The sequence below is a fragment of the Triturus cristatus genome, chromosome 5_1 (genome assembly GCF_964204655.1).
Source record: "Triturus cristatus chromosome 5_1, aTriCri1.1, whole genome shotgun sequence".
Classification (NCBI taxonomy): Eukaryota; Metazoa; Chordata; class Amphibia; order Caudata; family Salamandridae; genus Triturus; species Triturus cristatus.
This window is the reverse complement of record NC_140587.1, coordinates 629439453-629452842: the sequence shown is the minus strand read 5'-3', so window position 1 is coordinate 629452842 and position 13390 is coordinate 629439453.

Sequence of the window (13390 nt, the reverse complement as noted above, 5' to 3'; positions counted from 1 at the left end):
GCCACCCGTAGAGGACTGCAACACCTGGGGAAGTGTCTCTGCACATGTGTGCACTAGGACGCATGGCACCCCCACATTAGAGGTGTCAGCTGACATTTTGAAACAAATACAAAATGAGCACAGATGTCCACGGCCTCTTCAATCATTTCAAATGACAGTCGCAGAGAAGCCACAGCCCTGGCAATATGCTGGAGAATGGCAACAGTTTCTGTTCAGGGCCATGACAAGAATTGACAAAAATAATTGTGGACGTATACACTTCTGTGGGCAACAACACCTTAGGATCACAAGCTGTGAAACCACAACTCAAAACAAAAAGCAAGATTGAGGGTTCCTGCAAGGGGAAAACTGTACCAGAGACTAAAAAGAATCAGAGAATAAGACAACAAACAAGGTTTGGATCTCCGTAAACTCAGGAGCCTAGGTGGTTATAATTTGAGGGACCATGATAAAACCAAACAGTCAGACCGGTACCCTTCTTTTCCAGACTCAGACAGCAAAAGGACAAAAAGAAGTGGCCGGACCAGATGCAGCTGAAAGGACAAGCATGTCAAGCAAAAAAGTGATTCAGGATGTGAAGCTAGGGTTAGTGTATTGAAAGAAGAGAAATGACCCGACTGTAAAACACACTTCAAAAAATAAAACATTTACTACACTGACTAAAAACGCCTTCCAAACTACAAATATTTTTGCAGGATGGGACTTGGATGATAGCGCTTCTAGACGGTGAAGCAGAAGTGACAACAGGTCACCATACTTTCCAGGAGTTTCTGGTAGTGAATTCCATGAAACAATATAAATAGGTTGAGACACCAAATGGGAATGTACATCATCAAGACATATCATGCAAAATGAAAGCAATATTCTGTCTGCATATGTCTGATACTTATAATATTTTTCTTGAAGTGGATGACTGGCTTCCAGCCTTTATAAGGGATGCACCTTGAAATGAGGAAGTAATAAAGCCAGCCTTTTCCTCCTTAGTAATAAAGATCTCAGTGAAAAGTATGCAAGCGAGTGAGCTTTGAAACAAGCTCCTGCCTTGTATAGAAACCAAGTGGGGTGGGCTAATGATTCTGTTTCACATGTCATTCCTTTAAGAAGTGAGCCCTAAGTACTGTTTCAATATCCTCTGAAGCCTGAAGTTAAACGTGACATATTAGCACTCTTAGATCAGCTACAATATCAAGGTATTATAGCACCTTGTAGTTCTACAGTGAATACCTATTTTCGAGGTTTAAATACTGACAGCTCATATAGAATAGTGTTAGACTATAGAAATTTGAACTCACACATTTCTTATGCTGTAAAAGATGTCCAAAGCACAGGACTTATGACGAATCTGGTGCTGAAAATATATAAAACAGCCCTGGACATTTCCAATTGTTTTATTTAGTAGGAATATAGCTCAGAAAAGCCAATATCTAACTGCTTTTTTGTGCAACAGAATTCAGTATTGTTATAAAACATTGCCCATGGGCTCTATGAATATTCCTGGCTTATTTCCAGAAAGAATCATTTTGATCTTACAGGAAGGTTCAGAGACACTATCTTATATTGATGGCATATACATTACAGGCAATAGCTTGAATAAACATCTGACTAGGCTGTGCTCGATAGTGAATTGATAACCACACACAGATACAAAACTAACTTTACAAACTCCAAAAGATGCTGAAAAATCCAAAACTGCTTACCTAAATGTGATTTTGCTTGAATACGAGCTACCCAGTCAGGTTAAGGGTTTAGCACCTGATTTCCTACAGAAGTGTGCTACCTCACAACCTCCAAATACCTTAAGAAAATTACAAGCCCTAAAGAGATTTCTTTGTTTTGGGGGAGCTTACTTACCACATTTATGCTGAGTGAGTGAAGCCCTTTTTTAATTCTCCCAAGTTTTCAGAAAAACACTGGATAGAAAAACACACAGCTCTCTTATGTGGACTGCAAGCAGACATGTTAGAAACTAAATATTTATAGACTAGGAATCACAAAACAAACCTAATTTTTAGAATATTTCCAGATCTTCAGGCTACACATATGTAGTTTACAATGAGGGACAGACAATTCTCAGTTTACAAATCGCATTTGTATTACACAGCCGTAGCCCACTTCTCTACGATGGAAAAAAACATTCTTACTGCAGTGCAGACAGCCATATTGAAGGAGTGCACCTTGGCGCAGGGAAAGTTAAAATTACAGCATCTGCCATTCCTGCACTAGAAGCAGTGAAAAAAGCTAGCATACCTTATACTCATGCTCTATACCTGCTCTGGGTACAGTGGGTCTACTTTGTTAAGTGCAGCTGATATATTTTTTTGCAATATGCACAAATTGATCCACAAACCTCTAGGGCCCGATTCACAGAACTAACTTAAGACAAAATCCTAAACTTACTACCATTTTGCTATTCACAGAAGGAACTTACTGCTTTTGGTATTCACAGAATGCACTTACTACTTTTGGTATTCACAGAATGGATTTACGACTACTAACTTTACGTCTGCACTCGGGCCGGAAATTCCGGCCCGAAGGCAGAGCTTCCGGCCCGGAGGCGGAGCTTCCGGCCTGGAGGCGGGGCTTCCGGGCCGGAGGCAGAGCTTCCGGCCCAGAGGTAGAGATTTTGGCCATGGCTAAATCTCCGCCACTGGCCGGAATCCCCACCTCCTGGCCATAAGCCCCGCCTCCGGCCCAGAAGCCCCACCTCTGGGCCGGAAGCTCCGCCTCCGGGCCAGAAGCTCCGCCTCCGTGCCGGAATTTACGGCCCGAGTGCGGACGTAAAGTTAGTAGTCGTAAATCCATTCTATGAATACCAAAAGTAGTAAGTGCATTCTGTGAATACCAAAAGTAGTAAGTTTAGGATTTTGTCTTAAGTTAATTCTGTGAATCGGGCCCCTAATATTTTACCCATACATGAGTAAAAGAGCATGTTCTTCATGTACAGCTCTGGACAGCCTTTGGTTGGAAATAAGCAAAAGTAATCCATGGCTTGCACTGTAGTGATGGGAATGTTTGAAGACAGTGACTTCAACCCTCTACACACACACACACTAAAACTTTAGGTGCCTTATTACTTGTCCTTCAGAAGGCTGAGCCATGAGTTCCCACATTAATAGGGTCAGTTTCATCCTTTTGTGTGCAAGGATACATGGTTGAATTAGCACATTGGCATCTGAACAGATACAGTGATTCTGAAGGGAAATCAGTTAAAAATAAACAGCTCTACAGAAAGGTGGATGTCATCCAGGATAAGCTTTTTTTGACTCATGTGCCACACACCCTGCAGAATGCAGCACACATACAAAGAGGAAGTAACATTTCTCCTCGTTATGCCTCCCCTGGGAAGGTGTATCTTTTTGACACAATCCCAGGTTTACCAGTTCTGGACAATCTGGAAATGTGTCAAAAACCATAGGAGTTGCTTGGGAACACCCACGCAATGATCATGGAACGCCTTCCCAGGGCAGAGTAAGGCAGCACAGCAATTTGTGCTTTGTTGCTTTACTGCAAATTTATGCAACCACTCAGGGCCGCGGAAAGTGACCTTGCGTGACTTCAAAAATCTCATTTAGGACTTGTGTCACTTTTGTACTACCTTGTGTGGTGCAAGAGCTATGCAACTCACACATAAATAGGCCCCTTAGTATTACTTAGCTGCCCTTTGGCAGGAGCAATGATAAAAGGCTGCTGTGGCCCAGAGGATGGTGCCAGCATCCGCGTGGCTCCATAACACAGGGGCTGCATGCTGGGAGCCGGCGGGACAGCGTGGGTTTTGGAGCTACTCCCACTGCCCATTGAAAAAACATTGAGTGTCCTGGGTAAGACCGGGCACCCAAAAAATAAAGAACATAAAAAAGAAGCTGTTTATTTACTATTCAGAGATCCTGGCAAGGTGAACCCATATGCCCTTCATGGGCTAATATGCATACTTTTTATGCTTTGGGGTGCCCCAGTCTGGCCAGGAGCCAACATGTTACAAAAGTGTAGAGGGGGGCTGCAGGTAGTACAGCAACCCCCAGAATAAAATTCTGAAAGGTAATCCTATGTTTCCTGGGGATTACAGAATGTGACCCCAGGAAAAGCTAATGATGTTTTCAAGCTTTCATTGAGTTGAAGTATCTACTCTTCGAATGAGGATTGGAGGGGTTTCTTGTGCTTGGTCTTCTGATTGCATTATGAGGCCTGAACAGCCAAAAAGAAAGACTGTTATTAATAAAGCTAAAAAGCTTGTTTTTATGTATTGATGTGGTGATCCTCTGACAAAGCCAATCGGTCTTGCATATTTATGTGGACACCCTTTGACAAAGACAATAGGCTTGTTTTGATAATAATGTGATGATCTATTGACAAAGCCAATAGGCTTGCCATCATATAAGGATATGGTGACCCCTTGACAAAGTTCTACCATGTATTATGTAACTATATATGCACCCATGTGTGTGCTGCTATTTTTATTTTTATTTGAAGTGTTTAGTCATACGTGAAAAATGGTGGAAAAGGATCAGAGCTCATTCTCTCAATTTGTAGGAAGGGTAATGTTTCAAAAAATTGTAAAATACCCCTCACACACTGAAACCTGATTCAGTGTCATGCTTCATCATTGGGGTCTTCCCGCCCCACTACGGGACGGGGCATGCTACGACTTATGTAGAAAGAAGAGAAGAACAGACAATGCAAACCACTTTAATGCCCCCAATCTCTGGGCATCATTCCTATGGAATGTGCAATGTGTGCAAACTAACTAAGAAAAGCAAAGAAATCTTGTTCCATGATGGAACCAAATGGGACCAAAGAAGTTTCACAACATGCAATTCAAAAAATGTGGTTTATCTGATCATGTGCCCGTGTCTTTTGTAATACGTAGGAATGACCACACGCCCTGTCAAGGTAAGGATAGGGGAACACAAAAGTAACATTAAATGCAAAAAGAGTACCACCAAAATGGTAGCCCATTTTTTGGAAAAAAGGCCATAAGTGGGAAGATCTCTCGTGGACAGTAATCAAACAAATCTAAAACGAAAGGTATTTGTTCAAAAAAGAACAACGGTGGGTGTTCCGTTTGAGGACTCATGAGAAAGGCCTGAACGAGGAGATTCCTTGGCACCAGCTCTGATGTATACATAATCTAACACAGGAATCCCCTGGCAACTAATGATCAACCTAAAAGTTGCAGACTCATAAGGAGTATACAGTACTACAATCACCCCCATAACTAATACTGAACAAAGAGGAGGTTTATGCCCCTGGGAACTGTGTTTCTTCCTTTTTTTTCTTTTTTAGAGAAACTATAATTTTTTAAACCTGAGTGTACACACACTTTATTTTTAAATATACATGGTTTTTGCTTTTCAATCCTTATCCTCTGACAGGAAAATGTTTCCAGTTAATATTTTTCCAAGTCTCTAGCGTTCTACTGCTGGGATTTATTATATACCTTTTTTCCATTAGGTTTTCAATTTTTCATAATTTGCCCCCCCCGTGTTTTTTCAAAAAAAACCACATACATGAATGCATGTCTGCGATGTCTCTAGCACAGCAATTTGTTTTTCTTTTTTGTTTAATAATTCCTTTGAATTCAACCTCCATTTGTCTGCCTTTTGAAACTCCTCCAAAATAATCCTCAAAACAAACAAATATATGCTTGCTTTTTCAACTGATTCAATGTTAATCGTTCCAATAGGAAGTGGATCAAAATGAACCCTGTTTTGGGTCCATCTACCGGCGGCCATCTTTAAAAATTCCAAGGTCTAGTGTTTTTTCAACCTATTCAGTGTTAATCGTTCCAACAGGAAGTGGATCAAAATGAACCCTGTTTTGGGTCCATTTACTGGCGCCATCTTTAAAATTTTAAGGTCTAGTGTTTCCAGCCACACCTGTTTCCTATCAAGCATGCCTCCTTGCACTTTAAAAGACCGGGCTCTGGCAAACCTCAGTTAGGATCCGACGAGCCACGAGATGGTACTTCCTTTGGTGATCGCGCTCCTTCCAGCATGTAAGTAGGACAATGGCATGTCCTTAAAAAACCCAAAGAGACGACTCTTGTTTGTTTAAAAACCACCCTGGCGTTAAAACCTTGTTTTTCCTTCTGTTCTTTTAAAATACCCACAGTGTCTATTTGAAGGCGCCCTACCCGCTCGTGTGAGCTCATGGAGCGATAACGATAAAATTTTAAAGTATGTATTATGGCATGTCCTTTGGAGAGCATGAATACCATATATATTTTTTTAAAAAAGACACACCGTGAGATCACAGTTTAAAAAGGACGAGTGCACAGACTTTTGCCAAACATCTCCCATTTTTTCCAAGGCCTGTCATGGGAGTACGAAGGCAAGTGCTCGTTTGCTGTGATCATTAATCTGTAACCTTTTGGGGCACAATCAGATTGCACATATACTTCCTTTTTGAATGAATGTATTGTAACATAAGATGTATCTTGCTAGGAGATACATATGTATGATAGAATGTTGAGTAAATGAGATACTGGGCACTAGAAATCACAAGGAGTGTTCTTTCTGATGATTTATGAGTAGAGGATATTTACCAAATGGTACCATTAACTACAACAGAGTTGCACAAGAGAAATATATCACAAAAAAGCTTAAAACTTTCCACGTGATGGTGATGTGAATAGATAAAGATAAATGATGAAAGGCATGATTTATCCAAAATATTTTTTTTCAGGTTCTTAAGATATACAAGTGGTATATTTTTCTACTCCCATAACAGGGAACAAAGGACAGTGTTTGTGACTATCAGGCATATGTACATTTATTCTATCACCCATTGAGGTATACCAGGGATTGTTTTTTTGGTCCTGAGGAAGAAAGCTAAGGGGATGGCTTCCGAAACATGTCGACCTTGTAGGAGGTGACTCATTATAGTACACCATCTACACCTTCCCACTTTTACTATTCTCAGCCAGGGAAGACAATAAAGTATTTTCGTTCCACTAGCCAGAGAATTTTTAACCATCTCACATTTTCTTTTCACCTTCCCACGCACTGCACATACTCACCAATCACTGAATAAAGTGCTCCTGCGTCTACGTAAGTCGTAGCACTCCCCATCCCATAGAGGGGCGGGAAGACCCCAATGATGAAGCATGACACTGAATCAGGTTTCAGTGTGTGAGGTGTATTTTACAATTTTTTGAAACATTACCCTTCCCACAAATTGAGAGAAGGAGCTCTAATCCTTTTGCACCATTTTTCACATATGACTAAACACTTCAAATAAAAATAAAAATAGCAGCAAACACATGGGTGCATATATATTCACATAATACATGGTAAAATCCCTATGTTGGATAACAGTGTCAAGAGGAGGACGATTCTACCTTTTTCCTCTTCACTCCCTCCTTTGATTTTCTGACCCCTTGACAAAGCCAATAGGATTGTCTTGTATATTGATGTGGTCACCCTTTGACAAAGCCAATCGACTTGTTTTGTATAATGATGTGATAACACCATGAGACAGCCAATAGGCTTGCCATCATATAATGACGTAGGACCCCTTGACAAAGCCAATAGGTTTGCCTTGTATATTGATATAGTCAACCTTTGACAAAGCCAATAAGCTTGTTTTGTATACTGATGGGATGACTCCATGAGAAAGCCAGTAGGCTTGTCTTCATATACTGATGTGGTGACCCCTTGACAAACCCAGTAGGCTTGCCTTGTATATTGATGTGGTCACCCTTCGACATAGCCAGTAGGCTTCTTTTGTATAATAATGTGATGATCACCCTATCCTATCTTGTCCACCAGGCAAAAGCCAGAAGAAAGCAGCTCTTTATGCATGCTTAGTGGACTATTCCTCTGCATTTGATCTGGTGGACAAAGGTATTTTATGGAGAAAACTCCAGGAGTGGGGTATTCCTAGTGGTCTTCTTAGCGCCATCATATCATTATATACATCAACTTGGGTGAGGGTCAAGCTGTCAGATACTGTGCTAACCAGGAAAATTAACACCAATCAAGGGTTAAAGCAAAGGTGTGTCCTTGCTCCAATGCTGTTTAATCTGTACACGGTGGACATGTCCCGGGCACTTAACAACGCTAACTTTATCCTCCCAAAAATAGGCAATACTAAGATCACAATATTGCAATACGGGGATGACATTATTCTGCTTGATAATTCAAAAATAGGTCTTCAGAGAACATTAAACTCCCTTAATTTATATAATTGCGCAAACAAGTTGATAGTCAATGAATCCAAAACAAGGGTGCTATCCTTTGGAAGGTCGCTAAAACAAATAAGCAATACCTGGTCTTTGGGTCCGCTAAAAATCTCAGGAGCCAAAACCTATAATTATCTGGGCACATGGTTCTCTCCAAATGCCGCATCAACAATACACAAACACCATTTAAAGGATAAGGCAGCATTAATAACCATCAGACTTTGCCAACTACATGCAGCCCTCGAAAGCCCCTCTACAGCCCCAATTAGAAAAGTGCTCAGGGCCATATTACTTTCTGCATTTATTTATGGTAGCGAGGCCTTCCCAGCTCAATTCATCAAAACTATTGAAAAATTACACCTAAAAATCTATAAAAGAGTGTTCAAATTGCCCCATTACATCAGGTGACCCTTGGTGAGACTCGAATTTGGCCTGGAGGGCATCGCATGGTCCAGTATGGGGTCCTTTTTAAAGTACTTTTACAGCTGTACAACGGCGTTGCCCGGCACCCTGAAATTTATTTTGCAAGATATATTCAAACACAAAAACAATCCGTGGTCTACCTATTTGCTGACAGCAGCAGCAACTCTTCAAATTGATCTGACCGTTCTAAATGCCTCCGCACTTACATTCGCCGCAGTAAAAAGCATAATGAAAAAACAAACTAAACTGTGTTCAAAGACCGCAGACTTGCAAAACATTAAGTCTACACCTCCACTAAGGGCCCTGGCAGCATCGTACAACAACGATAGCCAAGTTGGACTTTAGGCACAACCTTATCTCAATTGTGCAATTGGGAAAGCTTGCCTCACCCAAATCTTGACAGCAAGGATGCTGGCCCTACACATTACAGATTTTAACCCCAACTGATCACCGCTTTCTAAGATAGTCAAGTGTAGACTTTGCGGCTACAATTAGGAAACTTTTTTACATTTACTTTGTAACTGCCTGACGTTGCTAGACTACTGGCGATCTTTATTAAAGCCACTTTTTTTAACTCATGGCATAAGAACATGCAATTATGCAATGAACTGGATTTTTTGTACCATGGTGCCCTCCAAATTGGCAAGAATAGGTAAATTCTTTAAGGCTGTGCAAGACTTCCTTAAAGATTCAAAACAAAGCACTGAGAAGATCGTGAACTGATAACCCTTAGTCTCTGCATCACGGGCATTGGGTTTTGCAGAGTTTGATCACTATGCAATTCGAGTATTAATATCTGTTAAGTATTTACTCCATTTTTTTGGTGGATTTTAAGCTTTTTTGGTGTAATTATGACAGATTGTTAATTGTTAAAATATTTTAAACTTGACTAAAACTGCTTGTACAGTCCGAGTTCTTAACTTTTGGGCATAGCACGCTAGTCATTTCATAGGGTGTTGCAAGGAATCATTAATCTTTTCTGATTTTCTTTATATTATGTCTTTCTTAAATGTCTTAAATTGTTATGGTATAAGTAATCTATCCAATACATTTCGTATTGACTAATGTGATGATCCCTTGGCAGAGCCAATAGGTTTGTCTTTATATAATGATGTAGTGGTTCCTTGACAAAGCCAATAGGCTATCCTTGTATATTAATGTGATTAACGTTTGACAACGTAAATAGGCTTGTTTTGTATAATGATGTGAGAAGCCCTTGACAAAGCCAATAGGCTTGCCTTGCATGACTCCTTGAAACTTGCTTTTCTGTAGGTTATGCTAGGATGTACAGGTAACAATTTCCCAATTATGATGACTGAGTACAAAGTGGACCAATGCATCCTAATCAGTCTAGTGATCTTGAAGGAATGCATATTGTAGGTCATAATCTGTCTAAGGTTTCTTTTCTCATATGTCCCAAAAAGGGGCTCCTCCCTTCTAATATAGGCTACCTTTTCCATCTCACTGTCCAATACCCTCCTGGGATAACCACTTTTTCTGAAGTGTTCACGTTGTTGTGCCATGTGAAATAATAGTAAATGTACCCCAATATTGTTCAATAAATTAGGGGGATTAGTGCAAGTCTCTGTATAGAAAATGCAAATTATTTTAAATTATGTTTGATGAGGGAATAAGGAGATTAAACTTCACCAGGCTTTAAACTGTTCTATGATGCAGCATTGCAAATATTATTTCCAGATTTAATTTACTAGCAGAAAAAGCAGTTGTTGACAAGTCTTTCACTTATCAAATGTTACAAAACTTTGACATAGATCTGTCAAATTTTCTTAAAGTGTCTAGATACCCCAAAAATGTACGCTACAAGTTAATACACCATTTCATAGAAAAGGAAGAGGTGCTTTCTACTTGATTTAGAATTAATTGATGGTGATGATTATGTACTCATCAATACTAATAATAACAGACTTAGGGCCCGATTCACAGAACAAACTTAAGACTAAATCCTAAACTTAGTACCATTCTGGTATTCACAGAATGCACTTAGTACTTCTGGTATTCACAGAATGAACTTACTACTTTTGCTATTCACAGAATGAACTTAGTACTTTTGCTATTCACAGAATGGATTTACGACTCCTAAACTTACGTCCGCACTCGGGCCGGAAATTCCGGCCCGGAGGCGGAGCTTCCGGCCCGGAGGCGGAGCTTCCGGCCCGGAGGCGGGGCTTCCGGGCCGGAGGCGGAGCTTCCGGCCCGGAGGTGGGGATTCCAGCCGATTTATCTATGGCTGAAATCTCCACCTCCGGGCCGGAAGCTCCGCCTCCGGCCCGGAAGCTCCGCCTCCGGCCCGGAAGCCCCGCCTCCGGCCCGGAAGCTCCGCCTCCGGGCCGGAATGTCCGGCCCGAGTGCGGACGTAAGTTTAGGAGTCGTAAATCCATTCTGTGAATAGCAAAAGTACTAAGTTCATTCTGTGAATAGCAAAAGTAGTAAGTTCATTCTGTGAATACCAGAAGTACTAGGTGCATTCTGTGAATACCAGAATGGTACTAAGTTTAGGATTTAGTCTTAAGTTTGTTCTGTGAATCGGGCCCTATGTGTGTAATTTATAATGTTTATTGGAAAATAATGTGAAATAAATGCTCATCAAGTACCGTCATACAATGCAAAACATAGATTATCACGGAGAACATATATTAGCAATGAATAGAAACAAGCTCCTATCAAATAAACAATGGATTAAAGGAGTGGATAGGTGAAGTGAGAAAAGTTTCAGAGACAAAATACATTTGCAATGATTATGCAAGTTCAGGATATTATCTATACTAACCCAAGTCAGAATCAGAGAAATCTACCATCAGGCCAAAGAAAAATCGAGTGGCAAAGATTAAGTCAGGAATCAGGAAACAGGTAGGCCTCTATCTGCAAACAGCAAGCCGACGACTGCGACGATCTCCCGCTAGCTAAACACCAGCCGACCTAACCACACCCACCAGGGACTTTCAATTATGCCCTAATACCTAAATGTGCAACCCACATTCGTTTCAATATGAGAGCAAACTCCGTCTCTCATTGGCTAAAAATGGGGGTGTACTGTCACACCACTCACATCATGACCATTTTATTCAATGTCCTTTTGTCTTAAACTTTCAGCTTTATAACAGATTCTTCCCAGGAAAAAACTTTGAACACAATCATGGTACATATTTCCTACAACACACTACATGTTGCAAGTCTCTGCGCTTCCTTTGTTTGCCTCTGCCATCTGGAGAAGGAAGTTGTTTACTTCCACTGATTATCACAATTTCTTTTCCGTAGCTTGGCAGTCACACAGTGCAATATGAAGGTCATGCTTGGCATTTGCATCCTCTTTTCTCTTTCGAAACCCTCTTTGGTCATTTTTATTTTTCTGCCAGATATTAACCCCAAACTGGCATACGGGAAAGTAGGCCCATGCTTGCTTTTTCTACAGAAAACAAACACAAACATTATTATTATCATGTAACTTCATTGCACACTATACCAGCATTGCACTAACCCATGCACCCCTTGTTATTGTTTCCTAGCAAACATTATTAGCATGCACAAAAGCAGCATTAGTCTTTTAATCAAGCACTTGCGGCCTAGTTTTCGTGCATTAGTACACACATGCGCAAAAGCATTTTCCCTTATTTTAGCGTTTCTTTAATAAAGAATTTACAGCACAGTGTTAATGTATGTTACTAGGGGTTTAATCCGAGCAAATTTTGTTAAAGGAACAAAAATGGTCTTACGTAGTTTTCTATAAAATGGGCAAAACATAGTAAAGTGCAAAGTGTCCTGTGTAGACACATTATCACAACTGAATGGCATGAGAACAGATTCATACCTGCTATCTCAAGGAATTGCGAACAGGTGATGGAATAATTTAATCTGAAACGTGTCAAGAGAAACCAATGGTGATTCGACAAGGCACAAGTTAAATACGGTTCTACAGAGGAAGTTGTTTGGAGCAGCAAATAAACTGACAGAAGGTTTATCCAGTGCAGATATTGCTCTTTCTTTTTGTTTCCAAGCAACATCACCTATGGTAATTGAGTCAGAGTTGTTGAGAACTTCAGGTCGGCCCATCTTACTTTAGCAGTCCTTTACATATTTATACCTGTCTGTTCTGGACACACGGTCAAGGGCAGAGCATCCCTTCATTACTAAATGATTAAAACATTTAACGGGACGTAACCAGACCGATAATCAAAGAAGCAGGCGCTGCATCTGCTGAGTATCAGCTAAAAACCCTAACGCAAGTTCCTCATGGATAATATAAGAAGAAGAGCTTTGGGGCCGACGCATAAGCATTCTTAAAAACTTGTTTTCAACTACATCTAGGGATGACAAATTAACAAACCCCCAAATAGCTCTATCATTAGCAACGATAGGAACATATTTTGCATTATACATGTCGAGATTTACCTTGATAATTTTATGTCCCAACCTGATCAAAAAAATCAAAAACAGATGCAACTCTTCTAGTGAACATGTGGCACCTGGCAGAAAGAAGAGGCGATCAGGCCATTGAGGAATCAAATAAAACCACTAGATAGAGAAAGATAGTAACTTCACTAAAAGTGTTGCCTCTAATTTGATAAGTTTTAGACTTCATAGCCCTAGGGCCATTCACCATAACATTTGATTTGGAGATGTTTGTACTGAAATCAAGGCTATCCATAAAGTTTACAAAAGAATTGAACAAACGTTCACGTCTCATAGCAGTTCTAGAGATAAAGATGGCATATTCTTCATAAAGCAGCACACAGGTCGAACGATGCCCTAGCTGGGGCATATCCTTTCCAC